Source organism: Tamandua tetradactyla, chromosome 24 (genome assembly GCF_023851605.1).
Source record: "Tamandua tetradactyla isolate mTamTet1 chromosome 24, mTamTet1.pri, whole genome shotgun sequence".
Taxonomy (NCBI): Eukaryota; Metazoa; Chordata; class Mammalia; order Pilosa; family Myrmecophagidae; genus Tamandua; species Tamandua tetradactyla.
The window spans coordinates 22061605-22076748 of NC_135350.1; the positions used below are offsets into that span (position 1 = coordinate 22061605).

A 15144-nucleotide genomic window follows, 5' to 3' on the forward strand; every position below is an offset into this window, starting at 1 on the left:
AGTAAATCAGCACACATTTTTTAGTTTCTTCCTAGGGACAGTTGGCAACCAAGTAATACGGGTAAAATGAATGCTTCTTCTCACTGATGGCAAAAATTCTCCTGGACTGTACAAGTCATGGGCATAAAAACAGGTTATGTGCATAAAATATGTAGCATGGTGCTGCCCCATAAAGCTAGATAAATAATAATATTATTATTGAATATTTGTAAAATGAACATAACATTTCTAGCTTTGAGAAAAGATATCTCAACTAACATCCAAATATCACAGAAGGTTTAGAGTCACTTTAAAGTTTGTTCCTGAAAGATTTAAAAGAAAAAAATTGCTGGTCATTTGGCAGCGAAATGCTACCTTTTCAAAAGAGTATGTTTTGGAAAAAATGTCATTTATTGTTGTTGAGCACAATAAGAACATTAGATGATCTGATTTCCTATGCATGTAGTTCAGGCCACACCGGAGACTGGCCTGAGGGGCAATGGAAACAAATTGGCAGACCATGGGCTGGATTCAGTGTTTTGTTTGTGTGACAGGGTGTTTAAAGACATAAATTAACCTATGTGTCTTTAGGGATGGTATGCACTGTCCAGGTTACTATAATCCCACCCTTCCTTAAAGTTACCAGATGACTTAACACACGTGTGCTATCTGCTAGACCACAGAACTCATCTGAGTTTGTACCTTCTCATTTAGCTATTACTCTTAAGCCCAAATATTGCACTCTCTCAGGATTGAAGAGGGTAACTCACACAGTACATGTCCTAATGTACTGTCAAATATAAATATGCCCCTAGAGTTTAGGTGGTCCTGCTCAACTGTATGCTGGAGAAACCTGCTTATTACTGGAAGTCATTCTTCTGAAAGAAATAGTTAAACCAGACTCTCTCTAGAGCAAAGTGGAAAGGATCGGGGAATGTAGAAGGCATTCAGATTCTGTAGTAGAAAGGATTTGTTGATAGAATTAGGCTAGTCTAACTAATTAGATTAGGTTGATAGAATTGGTTAGTCTGGAAAAGAGATGTTTTCAAGTATTTATGCTAGTTTTTAAGTATATGAAGGGGATATAAGCTTCACATAGGGTTGCCCTGGAATGATCTAATGTCCCTCTCAGTTTTGAGAAGGACTCTACCAGTGAATCTTGGAAAAGGGTCATGAAGAGGATTTCCTCCTGAATGATTAATATGCAAGTAAAACTGCTCAATGGTCCATCCTTCTCATTCCCATGGGGACTTTCTTGCTTTGTCTTTTCTTCTCAGAAGTTTTATTCCCATGAACTAACAAGATGTCAACAGATTCTACCCCGTAAATCTTTTTCTTCAGGGATGGCAGAGCATGAAATCCCAGGGGGATTGGAGAAGCACAAGTCAGCCAGAGGGCTAACTGGTTCAGCAGCAAAGAGCAAAGATAAATGAGATCTTGTTTCTTACACTATTTACTTTGTATAGACCTCCACACTCAAATTCAACTCATGAAATGCAGTACGCAGTGGAAGTCTCTGTGTCATTACTGCCAAAGTTTGTAGGGGTAGCATCATTTACAGTCTTGCCATCTACCTATCACCTCACTTCCATCATCACTTTGCCCAAGTGTGAATTCACTTTTATATTAAGTAACCCATGCAGCAGGAATTTCTGCTTTAGGAAAGTATTTCCAGAAAACTGGACCAGTTTCAATTTTGCTATATGTACAGGTTTAGTTGGATTCAGAAAATAATGAATCATTTCAATAATATTCATTTCAACTGCTCCTTTACCTCTTGAATACAAGCTATTAAAATAAAAGTAATAATAATTAAAAAAAGGGCGGCAATGGTGGCTCAGTGGCAAAGTTCTCTCCTGCCATGCTGGAGAACCTGGGTTTGATTCCCGGTGCCGGCCAATGTAAAAACAAAACAAAACATATATATATATATATATAAAAGTAAGGAAAAAGCATATAAGTAAGGTGACTTTTTTTTTTTTTTACATGGGCAGGCACCGGGAATCGAACCCAGGTCCTCGGGCATGGCAGGCAAGCACTGTTACCTGCTGAGCCACCGTGGCCCGCCCGGTGACTTTTTTTATCCAGTATTAAGTGAATGTGCAGAGAGATATTCAAACAAAAAAGAACAAAAGTTAGGGGCAGTAGTAGAAGTCCTAGATATCAAGTAATTTACAAATGGAATAATTTTACATGTATCTGATTTTACTTCTTTTTATTTCACACTAGCATAATTAAAGCATTTTGTCTTGAGAAACTACTGTTAGGCATGACAAGCCTTAAAGAAAAATGATCAAGGCATTTTAGTACCTTTCCTCCAAAGGACAGACTAGTCAAACCAAAACATGTAACCTGTAAACATTTGGTAGGGTTTGCAAGACTCATTTGTTGCATTTAGATTTATATTTGATAGAGGATGGAAGGATATTTTTCCTTTCTCCAGAATTCTATATGTTGTGTTAGTTAACTTTCAGAAGATTTAGAATGAATTTAACACAATATCCATCAAAAAGTATTTGATGGCAGGTTGCCAGCTGTACATATTGCAGACTCTTGGCCTCTCCTTATAAAAGCCTAGACAAACTATAGTTTCTAGAGGTTTAGTTCTTTTGGGATCAATTTCTTTTTACAAAATTCTCCATTTGATCAAGAATTGGTAATAAAAATATCCAGCAACCTGTAGCTGTGAGTATATTAACCTAGAGATTGGGTCCTCAAGTGAATCGTGCTTTTAAGTAAAACTCTTGTCATTTCTATATGACTGGCTAGAAGAATATTTGGGAAAAAAAATTGTAAGAAATCAAATTGACTGCCCCAAAACAGGAGGTTTAAACTGAAATATTTGATGAATAAACATTATATAGTCATAAAAATAATATTAAAGTGCATATTTAAAAATGACAACTGCAAAAGCAGAATACAAATTGTTAATACACTAAACTTTTAACTACACATAAAATAAACCATGGAAAACAATTCTGTAAAATCATAGCTGTTCCATCATGATGACATCAGAGGTACTTATTTTCTTCTAATCTCTAACTTTGTGTATTAGTAATAATAGTACATTGTATTGACAATAAGAAAAATTCTTCCACTTTGCTAATAGACTTACCTATGGAATGGGTACCATTCTAACTCATGTCGCATAAACCAGACCTACTATACCATAATACTATATTGTAATTACTGTGCTATGCCTACCATAGCATATTGTACCATACCATTATATCAAATTATTTTATGGGCATTTGAAAAGAACTTAGTAATAGAACATAACAATTTAAATCTGAGGTTTTATTTTGTTACTTAGCTAGGAGACTGATAGGTAAATAAGCTTGGGCCATCATGGGCAAGTTAGGAGAGGCTTGTTCTGCAGTTATTTACAACTTCCAAACAAAGGCTTTACATTACCTTAACTTTAAGGCTGCATATATTCTTTGCTGTTTACTTATTACAGTGATTTTAGAATATGCTTTTTCCTGCCACTTAGAAAATACAGAGGAGTATTAAAAAATGAAATGACTATCACTCACTATTACACTTTTCATTAATGAGTTAACATCTTGACATTTCTCCTTTTTAAAAATGTGTAGAAGTGTACAATTTCATTTTTTTTTCTGAATTGGGGTTATACTGATAAGTTTTCTGCTCTTTTCTTTTTCATTCATCCTGTCAAATCACCTAAAATAGTTCTTAACTGTTTTGCTTTCATCTCAGCCTGACCCTCACCCCTAACTTTCTGTTGTGTTTTGTTCTCTGTTTTCAAGTTATGAATTCACAGTTCTCTGAAAAAAAAATTTTTTGCACCTGCATAATGGTGCCAGATGTCTAATACTGAATTTGAAGATTGGACACTGGCTCAAACTAAATAAATAAAAATTCAAAAGGACCCATTCTTCCTTATAGTTATTGTTTATTGCCTTAGAACATGTTCTAAAAATTAAAGTATTAAAAAATTTCAGAGCTAATTACAATTACAAGCACAATTTAGTTGAAAGTATTTCTTGTGTGTATATGAATGTGTGTGTGTATGTATTTGCATTTCCCATTATCTCCATGTCAATAGCTGATGCAATGGGGACGATTTCTGGCAACATTTTTCATTAAATAAATCATTTACAGAAGTGTAATTATCTTGAACCTTCTCAATGAAATTCTCCTTCCTTTCTTCTGGAGTATCTTTTGAAATTCCCATATTATTTCTTGATTTTGCTCCCTAATAATTCTTGAAAGAGAGCTTTTAAGTAAAATAAATGGCTGCCTACATTAGTGTTGCCAGGAGTGACCCCTTTTCTCAGATATGACAGGGAACTTATAAAGAATTCAAAATAAAAATGGGCTTTCTGAAAGAAATAAGGAACATACTCTGCAAAAATTGCAGTTTAAGCAACAATTGGAAATAAGCTAGCATTGATCCAATAGAAATAGCTCATTAGAAATAGACAAATATAAAAAAACTATGATAATTCTCACTTTATAAAACCATCCTTTTATAAAGAATTCAAAATTAGGTTATACAAGGAACCTAAACGTCAATGAACTGTTATAACTCCCCCCTTGGAAGTCCCCTAATTGCCTTTATAAGTCAATGTACTTGCTAACAATTTTGTGACTCTTAAGTTTGAGCTCTCCCTGCTTGGGCAGTTTCTCTTTCCATAAACCCATTACACTGATTATTATTGGTGATTCAGTTTTTGACAATTTCTGGTGTCAGAAGTGGGATCCAGAGAAGATTCCTGCAGCTGGTAAGTGATCAGATGTCAATATCCATGGGACCCTTTGCATTGGCTGCTCTCTTCCTTCCCATGGAATTCAAGGGGTGATTTTCTTGCAGATCTGAACTTCACTTTGCATTGAGTTCTTTGGGTTTGTTGTTCCACTTGGTTTTGGTCTGATCCAAACCACCTTGGTGGTTATTTTGCTCTGCCTGCCTGTGGAGGGTATACACAGATTCTGGCACACATTAAGACAGCCATTTTTCTGTTTGCAGGACCCCTATATCATTTTTATTTTCAGAATATTTGAACATAGGCCCTTCTCAATTTAAACTTAGATCTCTCTATTCTTCTTCAGCAAAGATGTCTGCTACTTACACGTTTTCTCACTATGAGCCTAGTTCATGTTTACTTTTGAATAAATGTGTAAATCTCACCAGGGATGACTTGAGTTTGCAGTGGCCACTTTGGGGAACATTTGAGTGAGCTATTATGGTACACTTGAAAGGTGTACTTGAATAGAGGGTGCCAGACTCCAAAAAGGAGTGGGGCATTTTTGATTGTTGTTGAGAAGCTTTTAAAAGAGAAAATGCTTCTACAATAGCCCTTTAAAAGAATTCTTAGAGTTCTTAGAGAAAAGTTGAAAAGTCTTGATACTAGTCCTAATGCCCTCTCCCCTATATTCCCACAAATCCCTCTTATCATTACCTTTTCCACATGATACCCCAAAGCTCACAGGTCAGTTGCCCATAAAAATTAGACCATCTGCTGAGCCCAATGTATCAGACAAAGGTTGAATTTTGTTCCATCATAAAGGATTTCCCAGGCTCCAAGAAAAATCATTCTAATTGTAGAAGAAATTATATCAGCTAGTTCAGTTGTCATTTTGACCATTATCCAAACCTTATATAACAATAAGAGGGTCACCACATGATGAATATCCCTTTATTCTGTGAAATGTCTTCAAAGGAAGAGATCTTCTCACAAAACAAAATCACATTCCAGGGAGCGCAAGGGTAGTTCAGCAGTAGAATTCTCACTTGACAGGCAGGAGACGTGGGCTCAATTTCTGGCCCATGCACTTTTCAAACAAACAAAAATTAATCAAATGGTGCTGCAATAACGGGATATGCACATGAGAAAAGAATGAAATATGACCCCCACCATACAGCATACAAAAAAAATTACAGGGCGGGCCGCAGTGGCTCAGCAGGCAAGAATGCTTGCCTGCCAGGCCAGAGGACCCGGGTTCGATTCCTGGTGCCTGCCCATGTTTAAAAAAAAAAATTACATTCCAGATCGTCCAGTTCCTATATGCATGGCCAAGCCCAATCAGACTCCCTTTCTAGGAACACATCAAAACACCTCATACAAATCTGAATCAACCCTTCCATGCTATTACTTAAATGATCCCCAATTGAAGGGTTTTTGGAACATGCTGGCTACTGTCACCAATGCTCCTCTCAATTGGCTATTCCCCTTTATAAGTTAACTAAACCCTGAACTTCTGAACCATTACGATGAGAGGAAAAACATAAATTGGCCTTCTACCTAGTCAAAAAGAATCCTAAAACAGTCCCCAGTTTTAAACATACTTAACTATAGTTTACCCTTGGGAATTCTGACTCAAAAACACAGAGAACCACCATTTGCCAAGGCAAAGACAAAAAGCCAGAACTTTATATAATCTAGTGAGTTTTATTTTTCTGTGTTTTTAGAGTCAATTTGTTTGACTCATGTCTAGAAATTTTAAATTATAAATCTTTATTGGATTTGTCTGAATGTTTATGCATATTTGTTATGTGTATTGTATTTTTTCCTCCAGATGATATTGCCAGAATAACCTTTAAAATTCCTTAAAGAATTTTGTTCAAGTTGGCTTAAGGATAGATAAGCATTTATATAAGGTAAATATTTGCAAAACCTGGGAATTAAAGAAATCAAACTTTTAATGCTTCAAATGTTTTTAAAAGCTAACCCAAATGTTTAAAAACTCAAGTTTTGATGACCTAGGTAGATCTTTAGCAAATGAAACTACATAGATGGCTAAATAGAAGCAGTCATGTCTTTTGAGTTGTAAGCAATAGATACAATATGAGCATGTTTTTACTTTACTTAAGTATGTTTTTCTTAAAATTATACAAGGTTAGTGATTTAAAAACTAAAATTATGCTTACAAGATGTTTAAGATGACAAAAATTATAATTGACAATAGGTATAGTTTACATTGACCAAACTGAGTCACTATTTTGATAAAATTTACTTTGACAATATTTTGCTTTTTTAAAGACAGTTTTTAAGGATGTTTTTGATAACCAAAGTATAACAGATATATAGAATGTGTCTTTGTTTCTTTAAGAAAAACAAGTAGTTTTTCCCTAAAGTAAGACAACTGGTTGTTGCAAAACAAAACTGAAGAAAATGTAGGAAAAAAACTTGAATGTATACAGAAAATTGTAGAAGGTTTTCAGAAAAGGAATTTCATTTCATGTGGTCAAAGCTGGTCAGAGTTGCTGGGTTTATGTATAAGATTTTTAAGAGTTTTCATATCAAATAATTTAATGAACTGGATTTTCTTTTGTTACAGAGATAAAATGTCCTTGGATTATTGGTCTGCTTTCAGTCAGCAAGATGTTACAAAAACAGTGTAAAAATAATTTCTTATATTTAAAATAATCATGTTACCTCCCATAATAACTACTCTCATTTTTATTAATACTTTGGTTAATAGAAAACCAAGTGTTGTCTCACAATGACCCATGATCTTGCTTAACTAAGTGAGATTAACACATTTATTCAAATGTGACTACTCTAACCATTTTGTTTCCTCCAAATTCAACTCCTAGATGATATCTTGATTTCTCTTTATGACTTCACATTTAGGGGATGTATTTTAAACCTCCCTAAAAATGACCTGCCTAGACTTAGAAAAATATTCTATTGCTATAAAATAACAAAAAGTTAACCCTTGGATTCATATCTTTCAGTTTAAGCAGGCCTCTCCCAGGGACTAAAATTAAACAGTCATCCCAGTAAATGACTATAAATTGAAACTGATTAAGGATCAGAACCAGGTAGTTTCAGAAGTGGACAACTTCAGAGGTGGACAGTTTTACCCATGATCATGTAACATGAAATCACAGGTTTGAACTATCCCCATATTGACCTATTTGCCAATCTTTCTTAGTACCAAGTGAAATCTTTAGTTATAATAATATTATTTTATTTATCTCAAGTATATTAAATTAAAACTACCCTTTCTTTAGCTCTAGCAATACAAAAAATCTCTTATATAGCCCACTTAACCAATTGCTATATGAAGAAAGGCCATAATTTGTATAAAGCCCACTACTACAATTTCATTTAGCACCAAAAGGGACAGGACAACAGCTGTTTCCAATACATTCACAGATTATACTCTCTCTGATGCTAATAACAATTTCTTGTGTCACTAGAAAGGTTCCTATTTGTATGGAATATCTCAACGGAAAACAATACTTTGGAGAAATTCCCTGACTCATATGATTTAACCTTACTGTTTCATCATAAATATCTTAAATGGCTCCCTGCTTAAAATGACACTGGCTTTAAAATAAGTAGTACCACACTAGCTATAATCAACCCATAGAGTTTCACACACAGAGTTTCAAAATTTTCAAAATATACTTATTAATCTAGCTGCTGGAATTTATTATTTCTTTATATAATACAATAAGTTTGATGTGCTCTGGGGTGACCATTATTCCAGATGAATTCATAGAGGAAATTCTCCCCTAAAAATGGCTGGATTTGCCTCTAGTCTTTTGTGTCTCCTTAACAGAATACTGGTTGTTATTATAATTTAACTAAATCCCCACTTTATTGGTCACCCAAAGATTCGATTACTTGAGGCAGTTCTATTTTACCCATAAAGTTACCCAAAGCAATATTTATTTCTTATTGAAAAAGATTATATTAAACATTTTCCCATGATTGGTTGGGAAGATATGCAATAGGATACCTTGCTCTGACTGTGATGAAACTGCCTACCCTAAATGCTGGCCAAATAGTTCATTTAAGCTCCTTTGTACATCTAGTCCAAACCTGACCAAAAAAATAAATAATTCCAACCCTTTAATATACTGTAATATGGAGTTTCATTCTTTCACGCACACCACCATACCTTCCTTGGAGACATATGATCTGGAGTGAACAATTATAAATATATCAAAGGTAATGGAAAAAAGCTGCAACACTATTCTAAAAAATTCTCTGACCCTCCAAGATGAAGTAAATAGCATAGCATCTGTGGTTTTACAGAATAGACAGGCCCTAAAAAATCTGACTGCCCAGAAGAGGGGCATTTGCACTCGGATGCATGAACAATGTTGTTTTATGTTACTAAATCTGGCAGTGTAGCAAATAATTTAAAAATTTAAAAGATAAAATCAGAATATTCCAGGACATAGGTCACACAAACATTTCAATGGACAGATTTATTTTCGGACCATGGTTCCTGATTCAATGGAAATTTGGGAACAAATAACACACTTTGGAGTCATGTCTCTAAATAGTAATTATTGGAATACACATTTTTAATTCTTGTTGTGCCGACTGTGTTTCAAAAATTTGTTCAAATTCTTTGTCACTCATAAGACAAATGATTGCTCTTAAAATATCCAGTCAAAAAGAAAATGAATTGGAAATGGGACAGTCTCTGTTGGAGAGAGACTGAAATTAAACATAAAATAAACAATAGTCTCACTGCATTGAAAAAGGGGTCATTACCATAATCCTTTCGAACAAGTTAAAAACTCCACTCCAAGAGACTTAAATGTAGTTTAACAGCCACCCAACACACCCCATTACAATAAAAAATGAAAAACCAGCATGGGATTTAAAAGGGAGACTGAGTCTGCTGTGACTTCCTGAAACTGAGACTACTGTGATCTCAGACTAGTGGAGAGATTAATGGTGGTGAGCAGAGAATTTTGGCCAAGTTCACAATGAAATCATCGGAAAAATGACCAAAATGGGGGACTGTTAAATAAAATAAATTGGCTACCCACATTGGTGTATGACTGGGAGCAATCCCTTTATTGAGAAGTAGAAGGGACTTTCTAAAGAGTTAAAACAAAAGTGGGGCTTTCTGGGGAAAAAAAGGAATGCACCCTACAGAGGTGCCAGATTAAGCAATAATTGCAAATAAACTGGTTTCAGTCCAATAGAAATAGTCTCTCAGAAATAGACAAATATACTGTAATAACCAATCTATGATCATTCTCCACTTGATCATTTTGCACTTTATAATAAGGAACCTAAATGTCAACCAATTATTGAAACTTCCCTTTTGGAAATCACCTAATTGTCTTTATAAGTCAATGCAACTTGCTAACTATTTTGAGACTCTTACTTAGGTTTGAGTTCTCCCTGCTCTGGCGGTTTCTCATCCAATAAAACCATTATATTGATTATTGTTGGTATTGAGTTTCTTTTGACAGGACACATATATAGGATCATTATTCACCAAGAGATTTGGAGTTTATTTGTTCTTTTTTTTTTTTTTTCTATTTTCTGTGTTCTGTTAAATTTTGTTCTCAGTCCTAGGACTGCTGAGGAGTTTGATCAGAGCAGTCAAAATCCAAGATCCCAGGGTTTAGCAAGCTTCTGTCCATCTAGTGCAGCCTTGCCACACAGAGGGGAGCCATGGTGCTCTGCACTATGGATGGGAGATATCCAAACAGCTAAATTACTAAGAATACTTCTGGGCCATCCCATCCCTCTGTCACAAAGCTGTATTTGAGAATCACAGGATGCAATGTGTAACATTAAATCATTCCTCTTTTTCTTAAAACTTTTTTAAATTGTAAAATATAACATATATACAAAGCAATAATTTTCAAAGCACAATTTAACAGGTAGTTACAGAACAGATCCCAGAGTTTGTCACAGGCTACTTATTATTCCATCATCTCAGATTTTTCCTTCTAGCTGCTCCAAAACACTGGAGGCCAGAAGGAATATAAATATAATGATTCAGTAGCCATACTTGTTTGCTATATCCCATTTTCTCTGTTATGCCTCCTCCTTCTCCTTTAATCCTTTTTCCAATCTATAGGGATCTTTGGGCAATGCCTTTCTGACTTTTTCATGTTGAGAAGGGGTGTCCCCACTAACAGATAGGGGGTTGTAATTAACTGATAATCATGGAGAGGCTGGCCCCTCTAAGTTTCAGGATTTATCTGACCTAAGAACCCTCTGGGAATTACATGTTCCAGGAAGGCAAACCTAGTGCATGAAACCTTTATAAATTCTCAGTTCTAGCCCCAGATGTTCTTTTTTTTAAAAAAATTTTATTGATAAAACTTAATATACAAATACTCATAGCATACAAATATTCCATGCATGGTGTACAATCAGCTGCTCAATCACATAGATGTATATTCATCACCTTGATCATTTTTTAGAACATTTGCATCATTCCAGAAAAAAAAGAACAAAGAAAAAACTCATATACACCATACCCCTACCCCTCCCTCTCATTGACCACTAGTATTTCCATCTACCCAATTTATTTTAGCCTTTGTCCCCCCATTCTTTGTTTATTTTCTACTCATCTGTTCATACACTAGATAAAAGGAGCATCAGACACAAGGTTTTCACAATCACACAGTCACACTGTAAAAGTTATATCATTATATAATCATCTTCAAGAAACATGGCCACCGGAACACAGCTCTACAGTTTTAGGCACTTCCCTCTAGCTACTCCAATACACAATAAACTAAAAAGGGATATCTATACAATGCATAAGAATAACTTTCAGGATAACCTCTTGACTCTGAAATCTCTCAGCCACCGACACTTTATTTTTTCTCATTTCTCCCTTCCTACTTTTGGTCAGGAAGGCTTTCTCAATCTTTTGATGCTGGGTTCTGGCTCATCCCGGGATTTCAGTCCCACGTTGCCAGGGAGTCACGTCCCATGTAGTGGGGGAGGGCAGTGAGTTCACTTGCCATGTCGGCTTACAGAGAGACCAACCACATCTGTGTAACAGAAGAGGTTCTCTGGGGGTGACTCCTAGACTTAATTTTAAGTAGGTTTAGCTTATCTTTTACAGGAATAAATTTCACAGGGACAAATCTCAAGATTGAGGACTCGACCTAATGATTTGGTTGTCCCCACTGCTTGAGAGAGTATCTTGTGTGTAAATGCATTTTAGATCTGAACTAGTTATTATACAACTTTTTTCCAGGTATGACTTTAACAACAACAACAAAAAAACCTTTGTGAGCAATACGACAAATGGAAATGTAAGTTTTACTGGAAAAGGGAACTGAGGCCACTATTCTTTTATGGAGTACAAATGACCACATTTTGAAAATTTTCTCTCTTTTCTTTTTAATATATCCAGCCTGGTAAAACAGCCTGGTGAAAATACCTCAGACACCAGCAATCCCTTTTTCCCATAAGGAATAAGGGTAATATCATCCACGTTTCCCCAAGTCTCCTGCTCATAGAAAATTTTATTATCTAACATTTATCAAACTGCTGCAGAACTGGGCAGTTAGAGAACACATAAACAATATGTTCCCTTAGTATATTTTCCCTATGAGCATACATCCACCCAAAAAGACCAGCCAGTAACGATTTTACAGTCTGAGTGATGAATTGTTGGGCAGGTACTTAACCAGGGGTTGCAAACTCATAAGCCTAAAGGGGCTAGATAGATAAAATTACTGAGCAAAAAAGTTACAATGGCCTTCATTATCACAAATAAGTATGTTATCTTTCCCCTTTTTCCCTTAATAACATGGCTCTCTCAGTATTTGTTTTCTTTTTCCACTTTTGAGAGAACTATGAGTTTGGAAAAATGTGTCTCAAAGAGAGAAAACACAGTAAGTAATAATCAAAAAAGTCATTTTTAGCAAATGATACAATTATATAATAGGAGTGGCTATAAATTTGAATGTTTACATGAAACATGGTTTTAAGTGTTGGCAAAAATTTAAAAGTATATTTTGCAGGTGATTTTTGAAACACCACATAGTGACAGACCATATTAAGTCACAATGTGGTCTCTGAAACATACTGTTTCTTTTGGTGGGATTATTTTGGGGGGTATGTTGGTTTTGAGATTATTTACTGCCAATTATTCTCATTTGTTGTAATTTTAATCCAAGAATAAAGTAGGGCTTAGGCAAACAAATTTAGAAGATCTTCAAATAATTCTTATGCTCATCGGGAGTTAGAGGTCACTGGTATAGGGCATGCATAGGTATTTCTCATATTCTACCTCACTCCACTCCTGAAGAAAATGATTTTCCCTCTAAAGGGACAGTCATAGTACATTCCTCATGAGATTTCTTATTTAGCCATGTAGCTAAGGAGGTTATGGATAAACAAGCTGAGTCAAGTTAGCTGACAATTGACCACAGGGAATCAGTTTGCTAAGACTTAGTGAACTTCATCATTTGCTGTGTATCCTACCTGAGATAAGACTATATTAGTAGTAAAATGGGGATGATCTCAATGAGTATAGAAAAAAATCCCTCCTCACAGTCCAAGAAAACAGGATAACAGATATGGGAGATGTGTACAATCTTGACCCTAGACCATTATACCATTTAGTGATGCAGAGAAAGTTAATCAGGTATTTCCATGTCCTTGAAGAAAGAGTCCTTAAATTCCTCCTTTGACTTGATCCATGTTGATCTAGTAATCTTTTAGTAACAATATATTTTACAGAAAAGTTATTATGTTTCCAGGGTCCTAATGAACGCAAGCATTCTAGTCACTGAGAGGGACTAGTCCCCTATTATGGGTTTACTAGGTTGGCACTGAGGGTTAATGATCAATCTTCCACGAGCTTGCTTAATATGACTCAGACTTCAAAAACCTGAAAAATTCCAATCACCATGACAACATTTAATTCTGACAATTAAAAAATGGAAACAAAACAATAAGCCAATCCCCTGACTACCCTTTGAGCCTCAATTTTGGGCAGTGGGATGGAAGTGTGGGTGGCAGCATATTCAGACAATGTTCTCTAGAGCTTTCTAATTTCTAAAACAACTTGCAAAATTGATTTGACAATTGTATTTTGATGGAAAGTTTTATCTGTTATCCAGTGTCCTTCTCATTTTCCTTATATATTTTTAAAGTTGTGAAAATCGAGTTGAATCAATCCATTGAGTTTCAAGGAAAGAGCACCGGTTGTTTTTTGTTCTTGTTTTTGTCCTCAGGAAAATTCCTTGATTTAGCAATAATTTAACTTCCTGGCAATCCCTTGGCAGCCTTGTACCTTGGGCATTTGAAATACACTTTCAGTGGGAAAATAGCTGGCTTTTATAATCCCTTTTCCTTTCAGCATATAGTGGGAGATTAAATAATTTCATTTACTCTCCTTAGAAAACTTAGCAGTCTCCTTAGAAAATATCAGTTCTGACAAACATCTCATAAAAGGCCCTTTTTTTTCCCCTCTACTAAATAAAGAGATTACCATTGGAGAAGCCTATAATTCTTTTCCTATTATACCATGAAGTCACCGGGTGTTTGAAAAACATTCATTTAATAAGAAGCACTTCTGATTGCCTACTATGGTCCATTGACTAAATAGTCATAAATAACTTTAAAAGTTCAGAGAAAAAGGACTGGATGGAGGAAAGCTTTTTAAGCACTTAATTATTGTATTTCAAAATCTTCCCAGTCATTCTTATCTTTTTTCTCATGCCAGATGTTCATTTCCCTGTAGATTGTAGTTATTAGGGATTTTTAAAAACCTTTTCATAAGGTTAATGGTCCCTTAGTCCTTTTAAATGGAACAAATTCTGCTTTATTCTGTTGGGTCACCAATTTCCAGGATTAAGGGACCCACAAAACTGCTCTAAGATGACTAACCAAAAACTTCATCAATAAATTGGATTTAAATGTCTACACTCAAATCCATATAAAATTTGATTAAAGTTTTCAGCATCACAGGCCCTGAAGAGTTTTAAAAATCTAGGGATAGTTGACTTTGATGGAGCAAATTAGGTAACAAAATACAGACAGATATTGATCCAGGAAAATATTTTATGATCAGGTCTTTGGTCCCTTTCACCTAATTCTCTCCTCCCCTTATTTCTGAGTATAGATGGGTATCATTTTTCTACACAAGTGGTAGAATAATAATTTAGCTCTTCTAGGCTTAACGGATGCTAGCAAACTTTCTTTATACTGCTCTCTATGGGACAGCCCGAAGGATAAATTGGTACATTTAAGAATTCCAAGGATGTCTTCGTTACAGTGACTGCTTGTGACCTTCCACCATCTACTGGGGCCCTCTTGATATTTTTTACTTAATTCTTAACAGAATTTAATTAAAAATATGATGGTTGAATAATTTGCAAGAAAAATATTTCAGGGGAATTTGCTTCCAAAGAGCTGAAAGCATTTTCCATCTCCTCCTTTTACTCATTCCAAAGCT

At 35.1% G+C, this 15144-nt stretch overlaps 1 protein-coding gene across 4 annotated transcripts in view; it reads right to left on the bottom strand.

The window, feature by feature from the left end:
* The window catches only part of BANK1 (B cell scaffold protein with ankyrin repeats 1), a 327436-nt gene that overhangs the window by 21137 nt on the left and 291155 nt on the right, over window positions 1-15144 (bottom strand). The window lies entirely within an intron of this gene.